Raw genomic sequence first — 13,877 nt, 5'->3', positions numbered from 1 at the left:
TTCTGCTCATCCTAGGATAGAAAGAAGCCAATATGATCAACTTTTCAAAGGTGGCTTGTCTCCTCGAGGAACACTGGCATCGCGGGGACTCAGAGCAAGTCCATGTTGCTGGCAGTTTGGACCTGCGGAAGCAGCCGTAGCTAGTCCACCTGGGTAAATAGGAATCTGTGCTGTTGGGAATATGCAATGCCTCCATCTGTGCCCCTTTGGCAACTCAGTTCATGTGCCTATCATGACAGTTTCAGAATTTCTAATGATAAAGTCTGGCTAACAACAATTGGCTGAGTAATCTTATCATCTTGGTTGTTCAGTGCATCCTCCAAGGTTGATGCTGTCTAGTAGATATGAATGTATGATTCAGAAATTTTCACACTTCATACCCCTTCCCCGATGTCCACCCACATGTCTCAACCCCAGATGGTCTCGTCTTCAATCTTCCAGTTCCTTTCCCTCCAGACCCCTGATCAACCAGCCAAGTTATTTCCACACCTAGAAATCTATATATGGAATTGTTTTGGTTCACTTTCTTTCCCCCACAAAGTGAGTGACCAACTGTACCACTAATACCTTGCCCGTTGGGAAAACTTTTCCCTCCCCATCATCTTTCTGACACTCAAGTTCTCCCCTGAGTATGGCTGTAATGCAACCTTATCCATTTTTGGCTTGCACCTACATATTGAACTGGCCCATCTGTAAATCAAGCTCTGGTTATTACTCTTATTACTCATCATATGACATTCCCAAATGGCCATTAGTGCAAGCTAGGGGGAGGAGGGGTTAGTGAAACTCTGATGGGAGGCATGGGGATCTGTGCCTCCTGCTTACACAGCATTATTTGTTCCCTCTAGTTCTGCTTGGGTTGATCTCAGATATACCCATTCCATCTTTGGGTGGATTGCTGCCAGGTCCATCTGATGACTGCAGCACAACCCAGATCATAATTGGGTAGTTTCAGATGCATGGAGCACCACTAATTAGGAACTTACTTGGAGCCCCTTGACAAAATGTTCTATCTCTACAAGATTCCAATAACTTGCCAGGAGCTATTAAAAACCATATATTTATTATCTTCTGCAGATGCCATGGCCTTGCTCTAGAATCTTGTTCTTGTGATTCTCCCATTGGGGCTTGCCATAAACTCTACCTTGCATCCTTCCCACCACTGATAACTCCAACACCATATGTCTTCCAGATCATATGACTCTATTTGCAGAGCTGTTTGTACCACAGCCTGGGACTCCTTTAGGTCCTACTCAAAGTTGTCATCAGTATATGGATTATGTTACCCAGTGTAAGTACTGGAATAGTATTCCTAGGTATAGAATGTATTGCCTGCATAACCCAAAGAGGCCTGTAGGTAATTATGCTTCCTTCTTTGTGGTGTGGGATACAAAAGGTAAGAATTTGTCTTTTACTCTTGTGGGTATATCCCAGGATGCCTTTGACCATTAGGCCCATAAAAACTGCTGAAATAGCAGGTCCCTGAATCTTCATAGAGTATACCTCACACCCTCTAGAATGCATGTATTCTTACCAAGACCTCCAATTTACTGCCACCTCTTGCTCATCTTGTTGGAGCAATAGTATGTCCTGATGTCATGGAACTGTGTGATGCTCTGTGGGATGACAGGTGGTTCAGATCCCTCTGGACTATGTTATGACAGAGGGCAGGAAAATTAACATAGCCCTGAGACAAAACTGTAAAAGAACTGTGAATGCAAACTGGTTTCTAAGTCCATATATGCCTCATGACCAAAAGAGCAGTGGGCAGCTTCAGAGCAGGGTGCCTATTCTCTTGTGGGGAAGAGGCATCTGCCAAGTCTTCCTGTTCAAAGGAAGGGCAAACTATTGCTAGGTAGAAGGGAGACCTCTTCAGTCTCAGACTTCTAGGAAGTCTTTAAAGCCAAAATCCTCAGAGGCATCCAACCAGAGTCCCCATCTCATGTTTTAGGATCAACATTTGCCCAACCAAGGCGATGACCTTGGTATAAAAGACCTTCCTGAATGTGCCCCAGCTCCATATTCTCTCCCACTGCAGGAGATGAGGGTCTCTTCATAAGCCATCATAGAGGCCCTCTGGCTCTCACAGCCTTTAAGGGCTTGCAAATTGCCCTTAGTTTCCCATTATCCTGCTGCAGGGAGTCAAAGCAACCTAGCAATAATTAGCCAGTTCTGCTGTCCTCTTCATCTTTGTTTCCCCCATATCTTTCAAATGCCTGCATCTTCACATCAGCCAGAGCTTTTCATCTTACTAGGCTATTATTTCTAGATCACTGCTGTAGTTTGCTAGCTGCCAGAATGCAACACACCAGAGATGGATTGGCTTTTAATAAAAGGGGATTTATTTTGTTAGTTCTTCAGAGGAAAGGCACCTAACTTTCAACTGAGGTTCTTTCTTACGTGGGAAGGCACAGGATGGTCTCTGCCGGCCTTCTCTCCAGGCCTCTAGGTTCCAACAACTTTCCCCAGGGTGATTTCTTTCTTCATCTCCAAAGGCCTGGGCTGAGCGGCGAATGCTGAGATGAGGTATGCTGAGCTGCTTGGGCTGTGCTACGTTGAGTCTCTCATTTAAGCACCAGCCAATTAAATCAAACATCATTCATTGCAGCAGGCACACCTCCTAGCCAACTGCAGATGTAATGAGCAACAGATGAGGTTCACGTACCATTGGCTCATGCCCACAGCAACAGAACTAGGCACCTTCACCTGGCCAAGTTGACAACTGAATCTAACTACCACAGTTCTGGAATGAGTAACTGAGTAGATAATGACACCACTTGCTAAGGTAAAAGAAACAGGTGAAGGACTAGGTCTAGAAGGGAAGACTGCACTCCCAGTCTGCTCCTTAGTCCCAGCAGCTGTGGTTCTGATCCCCAGGGCCACTGCAGAAGATTGATGCATCTCCAGATTGGTTTACTGGTCTCATAAATACCTACAAAGTATTCACCTTCTCCTGAAAAGCCTTCTTCCACTCAGCCACCAGTTCTTTCTCTAAAATAAAGAACTGATTGATTATCTCTATTGCTCAAAAATTTTCATCTCCCTTCCCCTTCCAAGGACAGAATCCAAATATTTCCCAACTTGCCACCACTGTGGCATTTATGCCAATGCACACTCTTTCCTGTCTCTTTAGGCCTCTAAGATTGCTCTCATCACAATCTTTACTTTACATGCTCTTGAGAGGCAAAAAAACCATTCTGATCTTCCTTCTGGCTGTGAGCTCTGTATCTAGCATGGAGATCTGCACATTCTAGCATAGAAAGTCAGTTTTCCACTACATCAACCTTCTTTCTTTTTCAATGGTTCCTCCTACTTGGCTGCCTTTGCTAATTTCTCCTCATTTCCCTACACTTTTAATGATAAAGTGCCCCTGTGCTCAGTCCTTTAACCCCTCTGTGATCTCATCCAACCAGAACCAGGATTTTAAATAGAATCTATACACTGAGGACTCCAAATTAATATTTCTGGCCAGACAGCTCCCTGAATTTAAGCCTATATATCCATGTGTGTTAGGGTTCCCTAGAGTAACAGAACCAAAAGAGATACCCATAAATATGAGATTTATAAAGGTGTCTCTTGCTGTGGGAATGGAAGTGTCCAAAATCCGTCAGGCTCTGAAGCTGGCAGCTCTGATGAAGGGTCTGGACGAATAACACAGGAAAGGCTGGCTGACTGAAGAAGCAATGAAAGAGTCTCTTCTACCTTAAAAGCCTTCAGCTGGTTGGATTATCTCATTGTGGATGTAATCAGCCACAGATACAATCAACAGATTGATGATTTAATATACTAGCCATGAAATATCCTTGCAGCAATGGTCTGGCCAGTGCTTGCCTGACCAGACAGCTGGGCATAATCACTTGGCCAAGTTGACAACAGAACCTAACCATCATACCATGTATCCACTTTACATCTTCAGTTAGACGCTAATAAACATCTCAAATTTAACACATCCCAAACTTAACTCCAATTATACTTAACTCCAATTATACCTGTTCCATCTGCTGCCCTCTCCAGCTTTACAATATATCACCCCAAAGACCACGAAGTCAAATTTGACTCTTCTTTTTCTCTTTGACCCCATATCCAGTGTGTCACAAAGTTATGTGGATTCTACCTTCAAAATCTGTTTCATTTTTTGCTACCTCCACCACTGCCCCCTTTGGTTCAAACCACCACAATCTCTTACCTACACTACCGCAATAACCTCCTCCTGGTCTTCCAGTTTTTGGCCTTCACCTGTGTCTGAAGGTATGTATTATGGGCTGAATTGTGTTCCCCACCCCACCCCCCAAAATATGTTGAAATCCTACTTCCTGCTACCTCAAAATGTGAAGTTATTTGGAAATAGAGTTGTTACAGATGGAATTAGACCAGTTAAAATAAGATCATATTGGAGTTGGGTCCTTAACCCAAGCTCACTGGTATCCTCATAAGTAGGGGAGAAGAGTACTGACTGACAGAGAGAAGACAGTCGTGTGAAGACAAAGACAGAGATTGAGTCATGCCACAGCCAAGGAATACCAAAGATTGTCAGCTAGCACCAGAAGCCAGGTGTGAGTCATGGAAGACATTCTTCCCAAGATACTTCCAAAGGAGGATGACCCTTCTGACACCTTCTACCCTCCAGAACTGAGAGGCTATCAATTTCCATTATTTTAAGCCATCCAGTTTGTGGTATTTTGTTATTGCCAGCCCTAGGAAACTAAGACAGTAGGCTAGACTGTAGTTATAAATGAACCCCCAAATCTCAGTGGATTAAAGAACAAGAAGTTTATTTCTTTCTTATGTAACAGTCCAGGGCTAAGTTCAGGTCTACAAAACAGCTCTCCACAAGACAGTCAGGCATTCCCCATGTTGATGGCTGCTTCTGGTCACATGACCACACCTGCATGCAAAAAAGAGATGGGAAATATCCCTAACTGGCCAGCTGCTTCCCAATGACATCGCCACACTGTGGAAGAAAGACAATGGATTTGTTGGCCATCTCTGTCATACCCCCTAGAGATCTTTCTCAACACAGCAGCCAGACTTACAAATATTAATTAGATCAAGTCACTCCTCTGCTCACAGTCTCCCAATGGCTCCCTATTTCATCTGCAGTAAAAACCAGCAGCCTCCAAACGCATCCCCCCACCCCATGATCTGAGCCTTCATTACTTCTGTAATATCAAATCTACCTACACCCACGCCCCCACCACTCTTTCCACTTTAGCCACAATGGCCTCTTTGCTGTTCCTCAAATATGCTAGCCTTGTTCCCATCTCAGGGCCTCCGTAAGGCTGAACTCTCTTCTCCCAGATACTGGCAGAACTCACTCCCTTACAACCTTCAAGTCCTTACACAAATGTTGACTTTCAATAAGGCCTCTAACGACTTCCCTATTTAAAATTGCAGAACCCCTCCCTGCCCACTGACACTCCCCATACCCATTACCCTGATTTTTCTCTTTCATATCACTTCTCATATTTGGACATTATATACAGTTTACTTATTTGTTATATTTGTTGTCTATCTTCCTAGAATATGATCTCTGTTTTATTTACTGTTATTTTCCCAGCATCTAAAACAATGCCCTATTATAGGTGCTCAATAAATATTCATTGAATGAATAATAGAAATCAAGAATGGAGCCCAATACTTATAGTTCCATGCTTAGGAACTACTGCTTCCCAAAAGTATGCCAGATCTGACAAAGGGAATCAGGAAAGGGAATATGAATAAACTGGAACAACTCTATTCCTGTTACACCAATAAAAATTAAAATTAAATAATAAAATGACCCCTAACATACATGTCTGCAACTACTGATCAGAAGCATCATCTCTACTGGGACTGTGGTAGCATTATGTAATAAATAAGGACATTGTCCCAGTCTAGAGCAGCACAGAGCCTTCTTTTGACTCCTGGCTCTGTCCCTCCCACCTCCTTTCCCCTTGAATTAAATAGAGTAACTAATACAAATGCTACAAAACTGTTATCAATGAGGATGAAAAACTCTCAGGGTAATTATAGTCTAAGACAATAGGGATCACATATCCAGGTAGCACAAACCACTTGGAAATAAGGCAGACTTACTAAGTCTGTTGCCAGGTGAAGGATAGAGTCCAGTTTCTTGCTGTAATTTATATTTCCCCTGAGTTGCTTCATAGCTTAGGCAATGAGCCAACGGTAACTGAAAAGAAAGAGAAGTGTCAATTCCTGAAGTTAATCCTAGATTTTTACCTTTGTCTCATTGGCTCCAGGATCTGTGTAGTTGCTCTTAAGACCTGTCTTAAGCTCTCCTGAGCCGGGAGATATCCACTCTCTTATTTCCTCTGTCTAGAGAGCTCTGACTGGTTGCCAAAGTCACTACTTTATTGTTGGAGTCAAGTCTTCAGTGAATGCATGTTGTGTCCAGACACATGCTCCTATGGATATAAAGTAAAAAAGGATAGTAAAATCCACTCATCCATTTATTCAGCAAATATGTAGCAAGCATCCATTTATGTGCCAAGCAGCACTGAGCAAAGGGCATTCAACGATGAAGCAAAATAGAACGGCCCCTTCCCAGAGCTTGCAACTTAGTGATAGATATGGCAAATATGCAGGCAATCACATCCATGCAATAGGGCTATGCCAGCAAGTGCTATGAGAGAGATGCCTGGATCGAATTTGATGTATTGGGTTGGAGGATGAGGAGCAAGGAAAGCTTCCCAGAATGACCCAACCAAGGAAAATGGACCTGAAATAAATGCCTTTTTGATCATTGAAGGAAAATGGTATCAAGTTAAAGAGACTGTTCTTTTCATATTTGTTTGGGCAGAGATTCTCCTTTTTAAAAAATTAATGATTGGGTTAGTTACACTGAGTTCATCATGGCTTCCAGTAGGTATATCTGTGTCACCGCCCTCTTTTCTTTCCTGTTTCTCTTTTGCCTCCTGTCCATATATTTTTCTTCCTTCCCCCATTGTTTTTTGCATAATGGTTTCAACTTAGAGGACAAATATGTTGAGAAACTATGAGCTGCAGTATCTCTTCCTATTTGTTGAGTTGGTAGTACAAATACTCTGCACTGGTTGTCCTCCTTTTGGTACTCAGCACTGATCCCAAGCCCTCCAATAAATTTCATTTAATAAGCTATGAAAATACTTTCCAAAAGAAAGTTTTGCCTGACTCCCCTTCTCTAAGACTTTATCTTTTTTTTCAAGTGACAAGAAAGAAAAGTCTCCTTTGGGGAAGTTATAAACTAACAGGCATCAGTTCAGCTCTAAAAGAGGAATATCATCACCCATAAAGGCACATATTACAAGTGATGATTTCTGAAAATTTAACAATCATTTTGGGTACCTATTGTGTTAAAGGGATTTCTGCAAGACTGTCAACTTTTACATTCTAACATGTAGAGCTAAATTTTGTAAAGTGGGGTCACTCCTCCAAGTCACCTGAGGGATCCCCTTTTGATGAGTTCCAGACACTTAGGGTAGGGTTGGTTGCAGTTTTATACCTGTACTCTGAAATATCATCTGATAAATCTGGTTTCTAGATGTCTTTTTTTTTTAAATTTCAAAAGTATGTACTGAATCTTGCTCTTACTCATTAATAAATATTTAATAAGCACCTTGTTGTTGCCAAGGCCCTATTTCCGAGACAAAAGAGCCTAATACTTAATCTCAAATTGCACCTTTCCTAAAGGAGCGAATCATCAAATGTATAGTATAAGCAAATATATATTGGACTGCTTCAAGATATGGCCTCTTTCTGACAATAAGGAACATTTGGTTCATATCATAAAGCATGAGGCAAGACTTACTTAAGCAGTTCTAAAACTTACTTTTTAAGTATCAATATAATGCATAATCATTGTTTAAAATCAAATAATAATGATAGACCTATTAAAAACCAGCAGCCTCCCAATTCCACCACCGCTTTCCCCACCACCAAGCCCACTCCTTAAAGGTGGCCACTTTCAAGTCATTAGTCGTTTTTTCTGGTATTTATGTCTGCATTTTTTATTTTTATACACTGTTTTGTGACAATAGAAGTTGAAGGAAACTGCCCAGTAAATCTGAATCATGAAAATTAGAACAATTTAGTTTGTGCAAATAGTTTGGAACATAAGCAAGGAGAAAATATAAGGACATTTTAAAATTGTGTTTGCCTCTAAAAACAGAAAAAGAAAGGAAATGTTTCCTACAAATTATAAATAGCTAATAACACAATACAAAATATTAGCAAATAGACTATCTCAATATGAAATTGCAAAATTGCCACCCTCCGTATTTAAGAACAGGGATTGTTTTTCTTCAGATTTTGCTGATGGCGCTTAAAGCCATTGTTGGAATAGTTATAGTAACTGCTCACAGTCTGTGGCTCACCCAGAAAAGGAGGTCAGGGGCAGGGTCTTTGGTGCACTCTTTAAATAAATAAAAAAAATTTTAAAAAAAGCATTCCTAGGGTTCATACATATACCTAGAAAATAAGTATCAAGTAAAAGTGTAGTACCAACTTCTCAAGCACCATATCATTATTTTTTTAACATTTTTTACTGTATAGCATAACATATATACAAAGCAAAGAAATAAAAAGCAACAATTTTCAAAGCACTCTTCAACAAGTAGTTACAGGACAGATCCCAGAGTTTGTCAGGGGCTACCATATGATCCTCTCAGATTTTTCCTTCTAGTTGCCCCAGAATATAGGAGACTAGAGGGCTTAAATACTTTTTTTATCATCACAATCAACTTTTTTTCCTTCTTTTTTTGTGAACAATAACATATATACAAAAAAGCTATAATTTTCAAAGCACAGCACCACAATTAGTTGTAGAACGTATTTCAGACTTTGACTTGGGATACAATTTCGCAATCTTAGTTTTTAGTCCAGCTGCTGTAAAATACTGAAGACTAAGAGATATCAATTTAATGATTCAGCATTCATATTCATTTGTTAAAGTCCCATCTTCTATGTATAATTCTACCATCACTTTTGATCTTTCCATACCTCTCTTTGGGGTTGTTTGAGCTGTGGCAATTCTAAATTTTTCATTTTGGAAGGATCTGTGACTAATACGGGGTAGGGAGATGGAATTATCTGATGCTCTGGAGAGGCTGGACTAGGTTTCAGAACTTATCTGGACCAAGGACCATCTGGATGTTGTAGGTTTCTACAAAGTTACTCTAGTGCCTGGAACCCTTGTGGAATCTTATATATTGCCCTAGGTGTTCTTTAGGATTGGCTGGGATGGTCCTGGTTGGGGGTTGGCAGGTTATGGTAGGTAGCAATGTCTGTCTGAAGCTTGAATAAGAACAACCTCCAAAGTAGTCTCTCGACTCTATTTGAACTCTCTCTGCCACTGATAAGTTATTAATTACACTTCTTTTCCCCCTTTTGGTCAGAATGTAATTGTTGATCCCACAAAGCACCATATTTTTTTATTAATTTTTAAATTTTTTAAAATATATATAACAACAAACAAATACAAACATTCTTAACATATGATCATTCCATTCTACATATATAATCAGTAATTCACAATATCATCACATAGTTGCATATTCATCATCATGATCATTTCTTAGACTATTTGCATCAATTCAGAAAAAGAAATAAAAAGAAAACAGAAAAAAATTCATACATACCATACCCCTTACCCCACCCTTTCATAGATCACTAGCATTTCAATCTACTAAATTTATTTTAACATTTTTCCCCCTATTATTTATTTTTATTCCATATGTTTTACTCATCTGTTGATAAGTTAGATAAAAGGAGCATTAGACACAAGGTTTTCACAATCACACAGTCACATTGTAAAAGCTATATCATTATTCAGTCATCCTCAAGAAACATGACTACTGGAACAGGAAGTTCCCTCCAGCCTCTCCATTACATCTTGACTAACAAGGTGATATCTACTTAATGCGTAAGAATAACCTCCAGGATAGCCTGTCGACTCTGTTTGGAATCTCTCAGCCACTGACACTTTATTTTGACTCGTTCCTCTCTTCCCCCTTTTGGTTAAGAAGGTTTTCTCAATCCCTTGCTGCTGAGTCCCAGCTCGTCCTAGGATTTCAGTCCCACGTTGCCAGGTAGGTCCATACCCCTGGGAGTCATGTCCCACATAGACAAGGGGAGGGCGGTGAGTTTGCTTGTTGTGTTGGCTGGAGAGAGAGGCCACATCTGAGCAACAAAAGAGGTTCTCTTGGGGGTGACATATTATTTTTTTGACTGTGTTCTTGATCTATAGCTTAATGTGAATTCACCTGGGAAATATGCTTTGGTGTTGGGGGAGGGAATGAGATGAGCAGTTTGGAACAGGTAGTGGAGAAATTGAGATAGGTACTGCACCCAGGCTGGCCAGCACTGCCCTGGGACCAGCCCTGCTCGGGTCCCAGGCCCTGAAGAGTGGTCAGTGATCCTGATTCACTTACCAGGTGGCCAGTGTCACTAGGAATTTGCATTCAAAGTTCAATGGCCTTTACTCCATTCCATGACACCATTTATTATTAGATTTGCTCTTAGAGCAATTCTTCTAGGCATGCTGCCTATGCTTCTCTATTTCTCTTTTTCACTTCCAGGGCCTTAAGTTTTAAATTCTGAAATATTACTGTTACTTGCTCCCATAAAAGCAATTCCACTTTCATAAATGACATATATGGGGCAGTCATAAATTATATTTTTTAACTTTTTATTCTGAAATAATTTTTCTATTTCATAACAAAATATAACATTTGTATATTGTTGCCTATTCTTGTCATCACTTTTGTTTTAGCCTTACATGTCCTTTTAGTTTTCCAAGGCGGCTAAGGTACATACCACACCCTGATTAACTTAAACAATAGGAATTCATTGGCTCACAGTTTGGAGGCTGTAAGTTCAAAATCAAGCTGTCAGCATGGCGGGGCTTTCTCCAGAGTGGTGGCTTGACAGCAGTTCTTGGTGTACCTCGGCCGTCGATGCAATTCTGCCTCCATCACATGGTGCTCTGTCTTCTATCTCCTCCTCTAGCGTCTCCTGAATAACTGCTTCCTGAATTTCCCCTGCTTATAAGGACTTGAGCTATACTGGATTAATCTGACCCTCATTCAGTTTGGCCACCTCTTAACTAATAGCATCCTCAAAGGTCCCATCTACAAATGGGACCACACCCACAGCACCGGGCTTGGGACATGGACATGTCTCTTGTACAGGGAGGGGTGGGGGACATGATTCAATCCCAGTGGATGTGCATTTATATACTTTTAAATGCTCACCACCAGTTCTTTTACCGAAGTTCTTCCAATCATCACTTGATTTTATGAAGCTTATCCTCTAGAAGTTCCTCAAAAAAGGGCAAATGGCACATAATTTCCTAAGTTCTTATAAGCTGCTATTTCTACATGCTTGATATTTGAAGGATAGCATGGCTAGAAGTAAAATCCTTGCTTCACACCTTTTTTCATTAAGCTTTTGAAAAAATGCTACTCCATTGCTGTCTTGCTTTGTAGGTTGGTTTTGAAAACTTTGATGTCACTCTGGTCTTTTAACTTTATAAGTTTTTTAAATCTTTTTGCTTGGACGGCTTAAGGGTTTCGTTCTTCTCTTTGAAATATAATGTTTTACTAGGATATATCTTGGAATTTGATCATTCTGGGTGAAGTTTTTCAGGTACTCGTATGCAACTTGGAATTTGTAGACACAGGACTCTTTCCATTTCTGTAAAAGTGTCTTAGATTATAGTTTTAAATAATAGCTTAATTTTATTGTTTTGTTTTTCTTCTTCAGGGACTCTGATAGCTTGAATATTATTCCTTTTTTGCCTGTCTTCCATTTCTGGCTCTTTCCTTTGATCCTTTTTTACTTATTTCTTTATGCCATTTCCCTTCTCTTCATTGTTTTGTATCTTTCTTCAATGTCCCTTTATTTGAGGCTATTCTCCCTTGGACACTTTGTACTTTACTCTTTCTTTCTGAGATACTTTTGTCCCTGTTTTTTTGTCCATTTTATTTTTAGTTTTTGTATTTCTGGTTTAAAGTAGTTTTCATATCTATAAATGCCTTTTTCATATGTTTAATTCTGTTTGATATTTTAACTTACAATTTTATTCTGTTTCGTGGTTGTTTTGTTAGGGAGAATTTTCTTCAGTTGAAAGGTGTGAAATTCTATTTCCTGATTTTTGCAACAGCTCTAGGTAGATTTCACTTTCTAGTTGTTAATTTGCATGGTATTGGAGTGTTTTCAAGATTCCTGGTTTAATGGCATCATCTTATATTGGTATAACAAAGTGCAGTGTTTCAGCCCAGCACAACCCCCTGAGAACAAAGGACACACTAGACAAAAGACCACCCACGTGCTTGTTTAATTAGGGGCTTACCGGCTGGAGGAAGACCATCCCGACCGTGTCCAGTTGGGAGATAAAAGTCTGTGCTCTGCCTAAAGCCAAGATAGGAAAAGAGAGAGAGAGACATGCCCAGGAACAGCTTAGAAAGTTTAACAGTCTCTGTGAGGTCTGGTTACAGTGGAGTTTCCGCAGACTGTCCTGAGATTTGGTTATTAGGGGTGGGGGTTTACATTCTTTGACCGTTAACATCTGTCCTGGTCATGTGACTTGCCCTCAAAATGGCAGAGGGGCAGGGCCTGGGCTCTGGGTCCTTACATCCAGGTATTTTGGTGGGGATTTTTGGTCCCTTTGATGAGGTTGGGAAAGTTGAGAGTCCTCCATATTTATGTTTCTCTTTGTCTTGTAGAAACCTAAATTTTCCTTTTTAAATTCTTTTCCTCTTCCAACTTCTGGTAGATTGAATTAAATACCCCAAAAAATCCTTGTCGCTGTGGACGTGAACCCATGTGTAAATAGGACCCTTTGAAGGTATCCTATCAATTAAGGTATGGACTCTTTGTAAATAGGATCTTCTATAGTCCTATTTAGGTGTGGACAAACTGGATGAGGATGTCTTTAATCCCTATGACTAGAGGCCTTATAAGGGAGGGAATTTGGAGGCAGCCAGAGGAGCAAGAAGCCGGAAGTCAGCACAAAGCAGAAGAGCAGAGGCAAGGAAAGAGAGAGAGCACCAGGGGTCACGGGTAGAGCCAAAGATCCCCAGAATAGCAGCAAGCCAACACCAGAACCCTATAAATTTGGGGGAGAAAGCAAAGCCGTGCAGACACCTTGGATTTGGACTTCCAGCCTCCCCAAAACGTGAGCCAATAAATTCCAGTTGTTAAAAAAAATTCCTGTTGTTAAGCCAGCTCTTTGTATGGTATTTGTCACAGCTGCCTGGGCAGTCTGTGTTGTTGTTTTTGTCTTTTTTCTTCCCCGGAACTATGAGCTTCAAAAACTCCCCCTTTGAATCATGCCTGACCCTTTGAATTACCTATATGTCAAAGTTCCTTTACTGACATCCATGCTCTGATCTGCCTGGACACGTTTTTAGTCATTTTCAAAGTTAGGGTGGAATTAGTCCGTGTATTGGTAGATTAAAATTAAATTTAGGATCCTTCACTGATTTCCCTATTTTCTCTTCCCTGCAGTTTTTCTTGGTCTGCTTTTGCCTGCCTCAAAGCCTCGTGGCAGGACAGAGGTATTCGAATTGTGAGAAATTGCATTCTGAACTTCTGTGATTATTGTCTTATTCACAGTTATTTTGAGGTTTAGACATTTTCTGTCTTCACGTTATACTGAGGGTGTGGCTTGCATATCAATGTACCTTTTCCTCTGTTTGGGGAGGATATATCAGGAGCCATTGTCATCAACTACCCATTTAACTTTATTTTTGCTAAAAACTGGCAGTCACTGCTATTTGCCAACCAGTTTCCATCTTTCCTTCATTCTTCCCTGACTTGCAGTGGAGGAATCAAACACCCACTTTTTGTTGCTGTTGCTGTTTTTTAAATTCAGGCTCCTGTGGCAGTTTGGTCAA

The 13,877-nt window shown here is 40.5% G+C and overlaps 1 long non-coding RNA gene across 1 annotated transcript; it reads right to left on the bottom strand.

Annotated features, from left to right (window-relative positions):
* Positions 1–4,745: 4,745 nt before the first annotated feature.
* On the bottom strand, positions 4,746–12,497 carry LOC143676386 (uncharacterized). Its single transcript, XR_013172051.1, has 3 exons — positions 12,332–12,497; positions 6,076–6,172; positions 4,746–4,951 (listed from the first exon to the last, which is right to left on the bottom strand). It is a non-coding gene; the product is annotated as an uncharacterized LOC143676386 (long non-coding RNA).
* Positions 12,498–13,877: the final 1,380 nt, after the last annotated feature.

Source organism: Tamandua tetradactyla, chromosome 3, assembly GCF_023851605.1.
Source record: "Tamandua tetradactyla isolate mTamTet1 chromosome 3, mTamTet1.pri, whole genome shotgun sequence".
Lineage (NCBI taxonomy): Eukaryota > Metazoa > Chordata > Mammalia > Pilosa > Myrmecophagidae > Tamandua > Tamandua tetradactyla.
The sequence above is the reverse complement of the archived record's forward strand: the minus strand, read 5'-3'. Positions and strand labels throughout refer to the sequence as shown.